This window comes from Schistocerca piceifrons, chromosome 4 (genome assembly GCF_021461385.2).
Source record: "Schistocerca piceifrons isolate TAMUIC-IGC-003096 chromosome 4, iqSchPice1.1, whole genome shotgun sequence".
Lineage (NCBI taxonomy): Eukaryota > Metazoa > Arthropoda > Insecta > Orthoptera > Acrididae > Schistocerca > Schistocerca piceifrons.
The window spans coordinates 218,479,060-218,495,874 of record NC_060141.1 but is presented as its reverse complement, the minus strand read 5'-3'; positions in this window follow the sequence as shown (position 1 = coordinate 218,495,874).

Sequence of the window (16,815 nt, the reverse complement as noted above, 5' to 3'; positions counted from 1 at the left end):
ATGAAGCATTGCCGGTGCAGGATTTTGTTGCAAGAACTGATTTCTCAATTATGACCCACTAATGTTCGATGAGATTTATGACGGGCGATCTAGGTGGCCAAATCATTCACTTGAATTATCCAGAATGTTTTTCAAACTACTTTTCGAACAATTATAGCCGAATGACATGATATCATTGTCTGAGAACGTGAAGTCCATGAATGGCTAGATATGGTCTCCAAGTAGCCGAACATAACAATTCCCAGTCAATGGTCAGTTCAATTTGATCAGAGGATCCACTCCGTTCCACGTACACATCGCTCACACCATTATGGACCCACCCAAGATTGCGAAGTGCCTTGTTGACAACCTGGGTCCAGGGCTTCGTAGGGTCTGCGCCACACTCGAACCCTCCCACCATCTTTTATTTTATTTTATTTTATTGTAATCAGTCTTCTGACGCGTTTGATGAGGCCCGCCACGAATTCTTCTCCTGTGCCAACCTCTTCATCTCAGAGTTGTACATGCAACCTACGTCAACTATTTGCTGTATGTATTCCAATCTCTGTCTTCCTCTACAGTTTTTCCCTCTACAGTTCCCTCTAGTACCATTGAAGTCATTCCCTGATGTCTTAACACATGTCCTATCATCCTGTCCCTTCTCCTTGTCAGTGATTTCTACATACTCCTTTCGCCTCCGATTCTCCGCAGAACCTACCATATCAGTTCATCTAATTATCAACATTCGTCTGTACCACCACATCTCAGACGCTTCGATTCTCTTCTGTTCCGGTTTTCCCACAGTCCATGTTTTATTACCATACATTGCTATACCCCAAACGCACATTCTTAGAAATTTCTTCCTCAAATTAAGGCATATGTTTGATACTAGTAGACTTCTCTGCGCCGGGAATGCCGTTTTTACCAGCAATAGACTGTTTTTTATGTCCTCGTCGTTTTATTGCCAATTCCCCCAATGATTTTAGAAATTCTGATGGAATATTATCTGTCCCTTCTGCCTTATTTGATCTTACGTCCTCCAAAGCTCTTTTAAATTCTGATTCTTATCCTGGATCCCCTATCTCTTCTAAATCGACTACTGTTTCTTCTTAGATCACATCAAACAAATCTTCCCTCTGATAGAGGCCTTGTGTGTACTCCTTCCACCTATCCCCTCTCTCCTCTGCATTTAACAGTGGAATTCCTGTTGCATTCTTAATGTTACAACTCTTGCTTTTAATTTCACCGAAGGTTGTTTTGACTTTTATATATGTTGAGTCAGTCCTTCATCTTAACTTCCCTCCTCTTCTTATTTATTTCATTCTTCAGCGTCTTGCCTTTCTGTATTCTTAAATTTCCTTGAACATTTTTGTACGTCCTCCTTTCATCGATCAAATGAAGTATATCTTCTGTTACCCATGGTCTCTGCACTTACTTTGTTTGTTCCTATGTTTTTCTTTCCAACTTCTGTAATTTCCCTTTTTAGAGATGTCCATTCCTCTTCAGCTGTACTACCTACTGAGTTATTCGTTATTGCTGTAACTACGGCCTTAGAGAACTTCAAGCGTATCTCGTCATTCCTTAGTACTTCCGTATCTCAGCTCTTTGCGTATTGATTCTTCCTGTCTAATCGCTTAATCGCTTAAACTTCAGCCTACTCTTCATCACTACTAAATTGTGATCTGAGTCTAAATCTGTTCCTGGGTACGCCTTACAGTATCTGGTTTCGGAATCTCTGTTTGATCATTATGTATTCTAACTGAAATCTTCCTGTATTACCCGATTTATCCCAAGTATACCCCCTCCTCTTGTGATTCTTGAACAGATTATTCGTTATTACAAGATGAAATTTATTACAGAACTTTATTAGTCTTTCTCCTCTCTCGTTCCTTGTCCCAAGCCCATGTTCTCCTGTAACCGTTTCTTCTAATCGTTCCTCTACAACTGAATTCCAGCCTCTCCTGACTATTAGATATTATCTCCCTTTACGTACTGTATTACCCCTTCAATATACTCATTCTTTCTCTATTTCTTCGCCATGCGGAGTTGCCGCGCGGTCTTGGGGGCCTTGTCACGGTCCGTGCGGCTCCCCCCGTAGGATGTTCGAGCCCTTCCTCGGGCATGGGTGTGTGTGTTGTCCATAGCGTAAGTTAAAGTTAGATTAAGTAGTGCGTAGGCTTAGGGACCGATGACCTCAGCAGTTTGGTCCCATAAGACCTTACCACGAATTTCCAATTTTTTTTTCTCTATCTCTTCATCTTCGGCTTGCAGCGTCGGCGTGTGTACATGATCATTCGATTCCGATAAGGACAACACTATCACTGAACTGTTCACGGTACCACATTCTCCGCCCTACCTTCCCATTCATTACGAATCCTACACCGTTACACTATTTTCTGATGCTGTTGATATTACCATATATTCATCTTGTCCTCTTTCCATTTCACTTCACTAACCACTACTACATCTAGCTTCAACCTTTGCATTTCCCTTTTCAGATTTTGTAGCTTACCTACCACGCTCATACTTCTGACATTCCACGCCCCGACTCGTAGAACGTTATCCTTTCGTTGGTTATTCAGTCTTTTTCTCATGGTCACCTCGCGCCTGGCAGTCCCTTCCCTGAGGTCCGGATGGAGAACTATTCCGAAATCTTTTGCTAATGGAGAGATCATCGTGACACTTTTACAGGCCACATGTCGTGTGGATACACCATATGTGCCTTTAATGAAGTGGTTTCCATTGCGTTGTGCATGCCCTTGTTGTTGATAATTGCTAACTGTTTCACCTTTAGAGGCAGTTTCCCACCTCCAAGGACAAGAGAGTGGCCGAAAGCTCTATCCTCTCCTTCGCCTTCTTTGAGAATGCCGTTGGCAGAATGAGAGTGACTTCTTATGCCGGAAGTCTTCCGCTACCAATTCTGATTGTTAATAAAAAAAGCGGGACGGGTTTCGAACTCGTGACCGACAAGGTCATGATTAGTAATCAACGACGCAAGTCCTACACCACGGCTCTTATCATCTGAACACGCAACTCATCTGACCAGGCCATGGTTTTCCAGTAGTCCGGCGTCCAACCGATCCGGTCATGTGCTGCGGGGAATGTCATGCTATCAACAAAGGAACTCGCATAGGTCGTCTGCCGCCATAACCAATTAACGCCACATTTCACCGCACTGTCATAACAGATACGTTCGTCGTACGTCCCACATTGATTTCTGCGGTTACTTGACGCAGTGTTGCTTGTCAGTCAGCACTGACAATCCTACACAAACGTGCTGGTATCGATCGTTACGTAAAGGCCCTCGGCCACTGCTTTGTCTGTGATGACAGGTAATTCCTGCAATCTGGTATTCTCGGCACACTCTTGAAACGATGGATCTCAGAATACTGAATTCCCTTACGATTTCCGAAACTGACTGTCTCATGCGTCTAGCTACAATTATCATCCCGTCCTCACAGTCTGTTAATTTCGTCATGCTGCTTTCATCACGTCGGAATCCTTTTCACATGAATCATCTGAGTAAAAAGCTCCGCCAGTGCACTGACTTTTTATACCTTGTGTACTCGACGCTACCTTCGTCTTTTTATGTGCATATCGCCATCTCATGACTTTTGTCAAAAATGGTTCAAATGGCTCTGAGCACTATGGGACTTAACTGCTGAGGTCATCAGTCCCCTAGAACTTAGAACTACTTAAACCTGACTAACCTAAGGACATCACCCACATCCATGCCCGAGGCAGGATTCGAACCTGCGACCGTAGCGGTCGCTCGGTTCCAGAGTGTAGCCCCTAGAACCGCTCAGCCAGCCCGGCCGGCTAACTTTTGTCACCTAAGTGTAATGGTAACACTGCAGTCGTTATTCGGAAGTTAGTAGAGCTTTGGGGTTGCAATATTTCAATATTTCACAACGCATGGATCGGTAAACATCATTGAAAATAACATTAAATTAAAATTAGTGCATATAAATACACTTGGAGTTCTTATTTGAAAGAACACATCTCCATTTCACTGTATATTACTGCATTTTCCTTCTGAACAATCTATATTTCGGCTTTTACGATATTGTAAAGTAAAAGCCGAAATATACATTTTACAGAAGAGAAATAGGGTAATTACAGTCAAATGGGGGAGTATTTTTTCAAGAAATGTTGTATGACTGGGACTCAGGACCATCGAAAACTTTTTTACAGTTGTATCTGTCTGTGTTGACCACGCTGATCAACAAATTTTCGCCCAGACGGCTATGGTTTCATTTCTTTAAAAAATTCTGGCTGAAATGTCGCGCGGGTTGTACTCAATTACGAAAATCAGATCTGATATGGAACGATGGGGCAGCTTTTATAGAGAGCGTAAGGAGGATGTTATGATAGCACATTCCATAGTTCGTTCATTTCTTAAAGATTTTTTTCAGCGGGCTGCTTGAATTCGTCCGATTCGACTCCACCCTGCGTCCTAAGTCCACCCCGCTCCCCCCCCCCCCCCCCCTCACACACACACACTCAACCCACTCGTCCAGAATCTGTTTACGCCCTTGTAATACTATAACAACTGAACAAGGAATTCAATGCACAATTAAATCGTAAAATATGCAACCATTTATCAAAAGACCAAAAATGCACTGTTAAAGGAAAAACATGCAACATTAGAATTCCTTCTTTTGTTGCGATACTTTTTATTTTATTTTAAGTAATGTACAACAACCAGTTTTTTTCCAAATTCTCCACCGATTTGGGCAGCTTTGCGCCTTGAGCCGCCGAGGTAGCAGTCCATGACTTCGGAAGGCAAGGTGGCTGAAATCCATCTGCAGGCAACTTTGAAAGTGGTTTCTTGTGCTATGGACCGGGGCCGCCCACTTTCATGAAAATATCGCTCTCGCTGGGAAAGACTAATAAAGGTGTGCAGGTACGTCGCACGCATCGGTTCTAGGGCAGCACACACACACACACGCACACACACACACACACACACACACACACACACACACACACACACAATGAAAGTAAAACAGAACAATGATTAGTAAAATAAGTTACTCAGCTTTGGTAACGCTGGTTACAGAAATTGTAGAATGCAGGTTTTGCCTGTCTCTCCTGCGATGGTTACATTTCAGTGAACACCAACTAAATAATTTCTGTGAAACAAAGTCGGAAGAAAACTAATTTTATGTCTTGATTTACTATTCCTTACTAACAGTACTCAGTTAAATGTCTAGGCAGGTGGTCTTGTCAATACACGATAATTCTATTTATTGTTCGGTTTCTACAGAAGTCTATTTGTCAGCCACTGTTTCTGTTTCACTCGACGCGCTTGTGGACTCGAAGACACGACGAACGTTCTGTAGGAACTCCCTTGCAAGACTCGGACTGACTTACAACCTGCAACTGCTGTTCGTGCGCGGTTACTTGAGCACGAGTCTCTCTTTCCGATGGCGCTATCACTCCAGGGAGCATCATTTTTGCGGGCAGCATGATTGGTTTTGCGCACAGCGATGTTTCTGTTGCAGACGGACGTCCAGGGTACATTTGGTACCAACAGTCACAAACTCTTCTTGCGTTATATCGCAGCACACCACATTTCGCGGTTCCTCATTTTCAGTTTATGCAAATGTCGGATTTATTCCCTTACTAAAGGACATAGTCACTTCCTTCCGAATTCCTTCCTTTCGTGGCAGACCCAATTCCCTTAAAAATGCAGCCTCTCTCCTTATATGAAGCTGCACCGAAAGCGAGGCAAACGTCTCTTCGGAGACTCCCAGCACTAAAAGCCCAAACATAATAGCCCAGATTCTTCTCATTTAGGCTCAAGCGTTTGTCTGCTGAGACATTCTTTAATGTTAAAAACTATTTTTCTACATTGCAAGAAGTGACAGATGGATACTTAAATGAGGAAATTTGGGAAGTGTATGGTTGAATAATTTCAGATCCTTTGCGTTCTCTCAACAAAAAATTTTTCTAGCTTCTCTGTCGAACACAACTCTCTTCATTCGAACAGCCCTGTTAGTGATAATCACGGTGTCCCAAAACATTCGCGCTTGTCCGTTCCTGACCACTTCCAGGCTGAAGGGAGACTGGAGCATGACTGCTTCTTAGTGATTTGCCAAAATACAGCACTCCTAACTAACGAGCTTATATCTCAGCTTGGTGAAAACTCCGAGATCAATTTCGAATAAGCCGATTTTGGGTGTTTTATGGAAATTTTGAGAATAAATGTAAAACACAAGTCTTCGTAAGATCATCTTTAACAAATCGGACTCCCTCCCCCTTTTGACAAAATCCTGGTTACGCTCTTATTGCATGTCCTTGCAATGAACTGCACAAGGTTTTCTCTCCTATTCTGCTAGCTTGCTGTTGCACTTTGTATTTGATGTACATCACTTCGAGCAGTAGCAAATTTCCGTTGCTACAGGCAAGTGAGAAAAAATTTGCTAAAGCCAGTTACATTACAGTGACGATACAGTGAGGTCATTCAGTCTTAAGTATTGTTTTTCGAAATTATTATCAGTTTCAGTTTAAGTAAAGACTAGATCACATTTCATTTCATATACAGACAGTTTTATTTCACAGTGCAGTGGTACATTTGCGTCTGCATTATTCTGTGTTTAGAATTTTGTTCGGTCGGATTGTCTACGTAAATTGGCAGGGCTTTTTATAGAAACGTTTTGGTGAGCCAGTCTTTCAAAATTCAATTAGTAATTCATTCTGTTAGCTTGTGTGCTGGAATCGCAAGTCACATATTGTGACGTCACGTCTTGTAACGCTACTTTGTGTGCCTCATAATACAGAGTTCCACAGAACAAGTTATTTAAAGTATAGATACGTTTTCTAATCACTCTGGCAAAGATAATTAAAAATACAGTTATACAGTTTCAGTTTGGGCGACTCATTTTATCAGCTACTGTTTTCGTAATTACACCACTTGCATTGCTCAGGACAACAACACAGATACGCTAGTTATAAGCAATAGCAGTTCAGTTTACTGTAGTTTCAGTTCACAAGATTGCACACGTAGAAAAGTTACGCCTGCAATGGTACGACAAGTGTGGAACATGATCAAATAGTAACAAGGTAGCAGCGCCACAGAAAAACTGGACGCCGTCAGGAGAACACTTCCCACAAACGTCTTCCCTAACATTTACCGCATCTCTGAAAAAACAGACACTGTTGACGATCCACAGCAGTACGAAATACTCGAAAGTAATTCGCTGGCTGCGAATTCCTTCGCATCAATTGTATAAGATATAGTTCTAGTAGCGAAGAGGGTTGTTCTGGTTCGCGTCCCGGCCCGACATAAATGTTCTTGTCACTACTTAGTAGTAGATGTATACCGAATACAGCTTAAATCAAGGAACTCGCAGCCGCCGAATTAATTTCGAAGTCTTCCCTAAATACAAGCAAACGCGTAACTCAGATACGGTTCGTACGTTCACTACTATCACTGCCACATCAGCTGCTCAAAACGTTTAACTTGAGCACTGATACTGCTATAAATCGATTCCGAACAAACAGTACCACACGTTTAATTTCTTCTGCACTCATCGCAGCAGAAACCGCATCTTGTACATCATTTCACGTCTGTCGGAGTCAGCGGTGCCTCCTCGTAGACCTCTTGTGTTAATTTTCCCCAGGGACAAAAGTCCATAGACGAGCGTCAATGCCATATTGTGTTTCCCGTACGATCGATCCCTCGATCTCCAAATTTTCTCACGAAAACCTGTATTATTTTATTATAATCAGCGTAACTTCCAGTACACAACTTCTCAGAAGTTCTCCAGCAAATTTGCGGCCCTGGCAACTCGGGAAGAGAGGATATTGAGGTTAAATAGCTTAGCCAGCAAATTATAAAGAACTTCTGTAACGTTTCGAATGTAGGTGAGAGCTTACGACGGAAATACAGCAGTGCCAGAAAGCCGTGAGTCCTACTAGAATTTCGCAGTCGGTGGAGCACTTGCCCGAAAAAGGCAAAATGGGTCCAACGTTCGAGTCCTGGTCGACACAAAATTTTAATCTGTCGAGAAATTTCAGAACTATTAGTGTCGAAAGCTATAAGATCTAAGGTCCCGTTCGGGTTCAAATAGTTCAAATGCCTCTCAGCAATATGGGACTTAACATCTGAGGTCATCAGTCCCCTAGAACTTAGAACTACTTAAACCTAACTGCCGGCCGGGGTAGCCGGGCGGTTCTAGGCGCTAAGGTCTGGAACCGCGCGATCGCTACGGTCGCAGTTTAGAATCCTGCCTCAGGCATGGATGTGTGTGATGTCTTTAGGTTAGTTAAGTTTAAGTAGTTCTTAGTTCTAGGGGACTGATGACCTCAGAAGTTAAGTCCCATAGTGCTCAGAGCCATTTGAACCATTTTTAAACCTAACTAACCTAAGAACATCACACACATCCATGCCCGAGACAGATTTCGAACCTGCGACGTAGCGGTCTCGCAGTTCCAGGCTGAAGCGCCTAGAACCTCTCGGTCACAACGGCCGGCCTCCCGTTGGGGTCCCATTCTATTTCAGCACGGAATTTTAGAGTGAACTAGTGCTACTCTTGAATGTGATTTTATGCAGAGATACGTCTCCCGTGATTGGGAAAAAGCACAGGTCATACCAATCTACACAAGGAGTAGGTATAACAGTTCGAGTGCAACTAGAGATGGCGTTGGTCACGGACGTGGCGATGCAGCCGGTGTTCCCAGCTGCAGGTGTTCCTCCCTCTACGGGCCATTAGCCGCCGAGTCTTGGGCAGAAAGCGACACCTCTCGCCTCTGCTCGGGTTGCCCCTCCAGAGTGCGTGAGGTAGGTCAGGTCCCGTTACAGCCAGCCACCACTATCTGCTGCCGTCTCCCAAAGGTCAGCGCGCCTATCAAGTGTCGAGATCGCTCCGTGGCTCACTCCTTCGGGACAGGTGAACCATGCGGAAACTGCAAATGCAAATGAGTCTGAAAAGATATTCTAAAACCACCAAAAGCTGTTATGTCAATACTGGTATCTTTTTATTTAATGTTTTCGGTTATCTGTCTTCGTGAAGTGGGCCCGCACAATGAAAGACACGAGAGTCTTGACATGTACTTGTAAATATTGTATAACAAGAAATGAGCACACACTGAATATACACTACTGGCCATTAAAATTGCTGCACCAAGAAGAAATGCAGATGATGAACGGGTATTCATTGGATAAACATATTATACTAGAACTGACATGTGATTACATTTTCACGCACTTTGGGTGCATAGATCCTGAGAAATCAGTACCCAGAACAACCACCTCTGGCCGTAATAATGGGCACTGAGTCAGAGCTTGGATGGCGTGTACAGGTACAGCTGCCCACGCAGCTTCAACACGATACCACAGTTCATCAAGAGTAGTGACTGGCGTATTGTGACGAGCCGGTTACTCGGCCACCATTGACCAGACGTCTTCAGTTGGTGAGAGATCTGGAGAAAGTGCTGGCCAGGGCAGCAGTCGAACATTTTCTGTGCCCAGAAAGGCCCGTACAGGACCTGCAACATGCGGTCGTGCATTATCCTGCTGAAATGTAGGGTTTTGCAGGGATCGAATGAAGGGTAGAGCCATGGGTCGTAACACATCTAAAATGTAAAGTCCACTGTTCAAAGTGTCGTCAATGCGAACAAGAGGTGACCGAGACGTGTAACCAATGGCACCCCAGACCATGACGTCGGATGATGCGCCAGTACGGCGATGACGAATACACGCTTCCAATGTACGTTCACCGCGATGTCGCCAAACACGGATGCGACCATCATGATGCTGTTAACAGAACCTGCATTCATCGGAAAAAATGACGTTTTGCCATTCGCGCACCCAGGTTCATCGTTGAGTACACCATCGCAGGCGCTCCTGTCTGTGATGCAGCGTCAAGGGTAACCGCAGCCATGGTCTCCGAGCTGATAGTCCATGCTGCTGCAAACGTCGTCGACATGTTCGTGCAGATGGTTGTTGGCTTGCAAACGTCCCCATCTGATGACTCAGGGATCGAGACGTGGTTGCGCGATTCGTTACGGCCATGCGGATAAGATGCCTGTCATCTCGACTGCTAGTGATACGAGGCCGTTGGGATCCAGCACGGCGTTTCGTATTACCCTCCTAAACCCACCGATTCCATATTCTGCTAACAGTCATTGGATCTCATCCAGCGCGAGCAGCAATGTCGCGATACGATAAACCGCAATCGCGATAGGCTACAATCCGACGTTTACTAAAGTCGGAAACGTGATGGTACGCATTTCCCCTCCTCACACGAGGCATCACAACAACGTTTCACCAGGCAACGCCGGTCAACTGCTGTTCGTGTATGAGAAATCGGTTGGAAACTTTCCTCATGTCAGCACGTTGTAGGTGTCGCCACCGGCGCCAACCTTGTGTGAATGCTCTCGAAAGCTAATCATTTGCGTATCACAGCATATTCTTCCTGTCGCTCAAATTTCGCGTTTGTAGCACGTCATCGTCGTGGTGTAGCAATTTTAATGGCTACTAGTGTATGTAGCTATACAGCGCAATGGAATTAACGAATTAATTTTTCGAAACACGGTAACTGTGTTCCATTGGGACAAAATTTGGCCCTAAGGTTCCTCAGTGGCCGTGCAAAAACGTAGCGCCCTGTGGCGTCACTCCCGTGCTCGACGACGCTTCCAACAGCAGTTGTCGACACGTGCGAAAAAGGCCATAGCTCAGAGGCTTAAGTGAAGTGTAATTGGGCTATTCATGTCACATTGGCACCAAATTTCACCACAGTTTTACCCAACGTCGCCGTGGACGTGTCACACCCCTCTTGCCCATATTTCACCCCTTCCTTCGACGCGTCCGCTATGGAAGTCCGAAACGCGACGTCCAGAGTTGAAATCACGCGTTTTCTTATGAGTGGCCGAGGAAAACATTTCAGACTCACCGCCACTCAGTACAGACATGGAAGAGTCTCATAGTGTGACATAAGGGACGTCAATGAAACTACTGTTTTCCTTAAGGCGTGGATTCCCACACATTTCACGATCGAAAACAACAGTTTGCAGTGCGACGAGCAGCAGGAAGACGTTCCTGAGAATTTTAGTAACCGCTGACGCTTCAACCCTTCTCTAAGGACATCATGGATAACAGCCACACTAAACGTGATGTCACCCCTGTGGAGCGCAGTATGACCGCAATTGTGGCTGTCGTGTACAGGTTGGAACCACTAGGGACCGTTCAAAACCATTCGACGGATATTGAACGTGACCCGAAGCAGCAGAGGGTACTTATGCTTGTTCAGACCTCTTATTTCACGTTCTTCTGTGGCTTACTCACGGATGAATGTGACATTGCCAAAAATGATTCAAATGGCTCTGAGCACTATGGGACTTAACTTCTGAGGTCATCAGTCCCCTAGAACTTTGAACTAATTAAACCTAACTAACCTAAGGACATCACACACATCCATGCCCGAGGCAGGATTCGAACCTGCGACCGTAGCGGTCGCTCGGTTCCAGAGTGCAGCGCCTAGAACCGCACAGCCACTCCGGCCGGCGATATCACGTAGTATTTGCAGAGATATGGTAATAAGGCAAGCTTCTTTAAATTGCCTCTGTCTTTTACGTCAACGTAACACCGTTGGATGCTATGACCTATTGGTACAGCCATTTTAAGCAGTTTGAAAGATGTCATTCCTCAATCATTTCAGAACTGTGAAGTAGCACTTTTAAAAGTATTTTGGACAAGCACAATGTTTTTTTTAGATGTTCTTATCACTTTATAGAATTTTATTGGAGGCTCTGAGAAGTTTGTCTTCTCTGATACACGTCTGGCAGAGTGCGTCTCATTAACGGCATTCCAAAGAAGGTCTTGTTCACCGTGTCGTCGGCGGATTCGACATTGAAGAAAGAGTGAACCGAGGAATGGTGTCTCCGCAGAGTAATCACTCTTCTTATAGAAACTTCGTGACAGCTTCAAACTGTGTGCCAGACCGGGAATCGAACTCGGGACCTTTGCCTTTCGCCGGCAAGTCCTCTACCATCTGAGCTACCCAAGCACGACTCACGCCCCGTCCTCACAGCTTTACTTCTGCCAGTACCTCGTCTCCTACCTTCCAAACTTTACACAAACTCTCCTGCGAATCTTTGCAGAACTATCACTCCTGAAAGAAAGGATATTGCGGAGACATGGCTTAGCCACAGCCTGGGTGATGTTTCCAGAATGAGATTTTCACTCTGCAGCGGAGTGTGCGCAGGAGAGCTTCTGTAAGGATTGGAAGGTAGGAGACGAGGTACTGGCAGAAGTAAAGCTGTGAGGACGGTGCGTGAGTCGTGGTTGGGTAGCTTAGTTGGTAGAGCACTTGCCCGCGAGAGGCAAAGGTCCCGAGGTGGAGTCTCTGTCCGGCATACAGTTTTAATCTGTCAGCAAGTTTCATATCAGCGCACACTCCGCTGCAGAGTGAAAATCTCATTGCTCTTCTTATTGTAAAACCTAGTCACATAGTCGTGGGGAGGGAAAGCGATAACGTAAACAGGATGGAGAGAAACGCTAATAAGCTCAGAGTATGGTAGGGAATAGCTCGTTGAGCAAAATCTACCAGATAACGACAAGTTGGAGGTGCACCCATATGGAGCTACGGCTCTGACATCCACTGAGCGGCGAGCGCAGACGTGAGTACCTTTACACTAACTTGCACCAGCAAATACCTGTTATTACGAAGGCGTGCCGGAAATAATGCCTACAAATTTTTTTGTGAAAACTCTTGAAGCTTTTTAAATAAAAAAAAGGTTATTAATATTGCACATCTTTATTCTTCATGTCTAAATATTTATTTCTCAACATGGTCACCCCAGCCACGAACACATTTCTACCAACAAGAACAGTGTGTTGATAGTGTTACTGTAGGACGCTTCACTCTGTTGATGGAGCCACAACCTCACCTCTACTTGTACCGCTCCAATGCTATCACAATGAAAAACTCGAAGGTTTTCTTCAGGATCTGGAAACAGATGAAAATCGTCGCACACGTCGCAGCGCTCTTGAGTGGTCTGGAATTGTCATGCTGAAGGAGACGGTGCTCAATGTGTGGACGAAATCTTCGAATTTGTGCTTTAAGTTCTCTGATGGCTTCTCAAGCACCGACATACGTAGTTGCGTTACACACCACCATGTTACAGGCTACAATTTGGAGCCCTCCAGCGGCAGAGAGATGCAAATATGTAGAGAAGAGGAATGTAGGTGTAGAATGTTGTTTGTTTTATTTAAAAAGCTTCAAGAGTTTCGACATAAAAATTCGAAGGCAGTACTTTACAGCACTCCCTCGCACATTAGCGAAGGATAATGGTTTCAGCAGAACAGTAAAAACTAGGCAAACTTCTCGTCCATGGCTCGTTACTTTACACGCCAATTTTCTATGATGTTTACTAGCTATAGCTTGAGTGTTAAATCAGCTACGCTAAAAGTACTGAAATGTCAGTACCTTGTTCACATAATATACAGTACTGCAGATACACCACTGAAGTAAGGCAGTCGGTTCGTAGTGCTGTAAGGTACATTGTTCTTTATACACTACCTGGCAAAAAAAAGTGAAGCGCCCAAAACACGTGGGGCAATGTCAATATAATTTAGTACACCTACAAGTCATCGGTCAGCTTGTAAATGATTAGAGTAACAGTTCTCTGTGACAGGTACAGGACTACCAGAGTCCATTATTGTTGTTGTTCCTGTTTAGTGTTCTTTCCAACCTGGTAGGGTAAGACGGTGGTGGTGGGAGGGGGAGCATCGTCAGATGTCGAGTGATCACTGTGAGGACACAGAAATGTTGCGTACTCTTCTGAGGCAACTAAAGGACTTTGAAGGGGGCCTCATTGTGGACTGCATTTGGCCGGCTGGCAGAATCCTGTAGTACATAGATATGTGAGGCATTCGGATGTGACAGTGACCCGATACTGAACTGCATATCAGCCTAACTGCAGCCATACTCGTCTTCGTGGTTTCGATCGACCGTGTCTGGCCAGCACAGGAGAGGAGCGCCGTACTGTGCATCAAGCACATCATAAACTCTTCATATCTGCTCCTTTCATCCGCAAACAGTCAATGGATTCCACGCAGCATTCTTTGTAATACCACACCAATCGTCGGAGACTAGCAGTAGACAGACTAACGAAATACCGTCCCATGTGTAGGCTGCTGCCAGCAGCACTACACAAAAGCCAGCGTTTGGATTGGTGTCGCGTGAACGGGAGCGTGGACTGCTGATAATGGCGTCTCGTTATCTTCAGGTATTAATCGCAGTTCACCACTCTCCCGGATGACTGGCGTCACCCAGGAAGGGTCACATTCTTCCAAGGATTTGGAGAGTCACGCCGGTGCTACTCCTTGCATCACAATTGGGGAATCATCGGATGTGGCCTCAGGTCACGCCTGTAGTCCCATCCGATGGCTCCCCACATCATGACGCAACGTTCATATGGTTCAAATGGCTCCAAGCACAATGGGACTTAACATTTGAGGTCATCAGTCCCCTAAGAACTACTTAAACCTAACTAACTAACTTAAGGACCTCACACACATGCATGTCCGAGGCAGGATTCGAACCTGCGACCGTAGCAGCAGCGTGGTTCCAGACTGAAGCGCTTGAACCTCTCGATCACAGCGGCCGAGATGACGCAAGGTGTAAGCTATTACAGTTCACAGCTGACAGTGATTGAGGGACGTCACAGACATCCTGCGTCAATATCGTATTACAATTTTTCAGCAGGGTAATGCTCGTCCGCATAAGGCACATGTCTCTATATATTTCTCTTACTTCCGTCTACAATCGCAAAGTTGTTAGGTGCTTATGCTACCGGTTTCGGTTAGAGATGACCATCTTCAGATCTGCTTTAAAAATACCCTAAGAAAGCCATATTGACATGGTCAAAAGATAGGCGCTAAATCAGCTTAGAATCGTCGCGCTTATTTAAGTACGGTGTGTAGTAGACCGCAGTGTCGATGGACAATATTGTTAAAAGTACTCTTTTTCATATTCAGATCCTCCCGTGGCCACAAAGGTCCCCAGATCGATCCCCGACAGAACTTGTGTGCGACCAACTCGGACTTCAACCCAGTCCTAGTGTAAGGACAAAGGACCAGTCACAACAATTGCTGAGCATCTTGCCTCAGGACAGGATGCAACGGCTTTATGGCATCCTTCCCAACCACATCAGTGTAGGCATCCCGGTCAGAGGGCCTGTAACGTATACCGGTAAGAACTCTCATATTGCCAAGTTTTCTATGATTCTGACTCTATTTTATAATAACTGCAGTAACAGCACATATCCTCACAAACCGTGAAGTTTCATTTCGTTTCTTCATCCACCCCTCCCACCCCCCAGGTATGTCACTTGTTTTGGCTCTTAGTGTAGTTAAAGCTAAAGGCAACAAGTTCTAATTTTTGTTAATGGTATAGAAAGCGCAAACGAGCTTTCCTTTAACAAGTACAGTACATCAGCAACTGTGAACTAAGACAATCATGAAAAAGAAAACAGAAATTAAATTTTAAACATTCTTTTTCTCAATGCATATCTTTTACGGCAAATGCTAGAAATTGCAGTCTCCAGCAGGACTACAAAGTTGAGACCTTCGAGGTGGTTATCGGACAGTGCTAGGATAAAATGACTGTTCTCATACTATAACCCGCCAACTGTAAGTTCCGAGCAGTTTCTAGACTATTGCTTGTTCAGAAGCAATCTCTAGCAGAGGTCCATCGCCAATTGCGCCACGTGTGTAGATACGACATTATGAGCGTTAGAAGATTCCTATCATGCTGCTAATACTTTTCGCATCCTCATAAATTTTTGAGACCAGCTCTTCACGAGTGTTTACTAGTGTGAGTTACATGCGGTGTTTCGTAAAACCCAAGACAAAAAGGTACTATAGTGTTAAATCGGAATAACAATCTCAGCATAATTCAGATGTAGGTTGGTCGGACCAAACCGCGCTGCTAGGTACACCCAAAAACTCGTCTATCAGGAACACCCTCTCGCCACCAGCCATAGCGATCAAATACCGCAGACTCCACTCGCCAATACAGAGTGTTTGCTGGTCAAAGCAAACACGAGCGCGTGGCTAGTCCACTAACTACGTGACCTGCAATAAGGTCACCAGCAGCTACGTCAGCAAAGCGCCGAGTGGCCACCGGCCCGTAACTGCTGACAAACAGACCGTCCCCACGCCCTACGACTGACGTCATAGAACGAGCGCTGAAGCTCATTGCGCTACAAGATGCCCTTCGGTGCATCAAGGCTAATGTCCATGACGTCACATGAAAGATTGCTTAGTTATGCACGAACCCATAGATGTCTCTGTAGTCAGATTGTCGTGATCATGCAGCTGTCCATTACATCTTCAAACAGCATTTTCATAACAATTTTCGAAGCTGTTACTACCTTTTCTTACTTCATAAACGGTTACCTCCCAACTCCATTCTCATTTCCAGTTCTACACAAAGAAATTGATCCTTGGCCTCCCCGCCCCCACCAATCACGCCCCAACAAGTAAAACACTATGTGTGTATGTGCAGGTAATGTTGTTCAGCAGTTTCGATCACTCAACCACAAAATACTTCACTGCTGTTCTGAAGGTGTGAGGTTTTACCCCATTCGGTTGCTACAATTTCAATTTTTTCATTTATTGTTTCTTTTACCATTGACAACGATTAATTGACATAAAAAATACCAAGTATCAATAGGGCATGGAGTCCATTCGATAAGCCCTTTCTACGAGGGGTGTTCCTTAAGTAGCACGACACATTTATTTCTTGAAGCAGGTTTGTTTTTATCAGGAATCCTGTACACCAAATTATTCCCCACTGTTTGGTCTAGGAAATCGTATTTTTC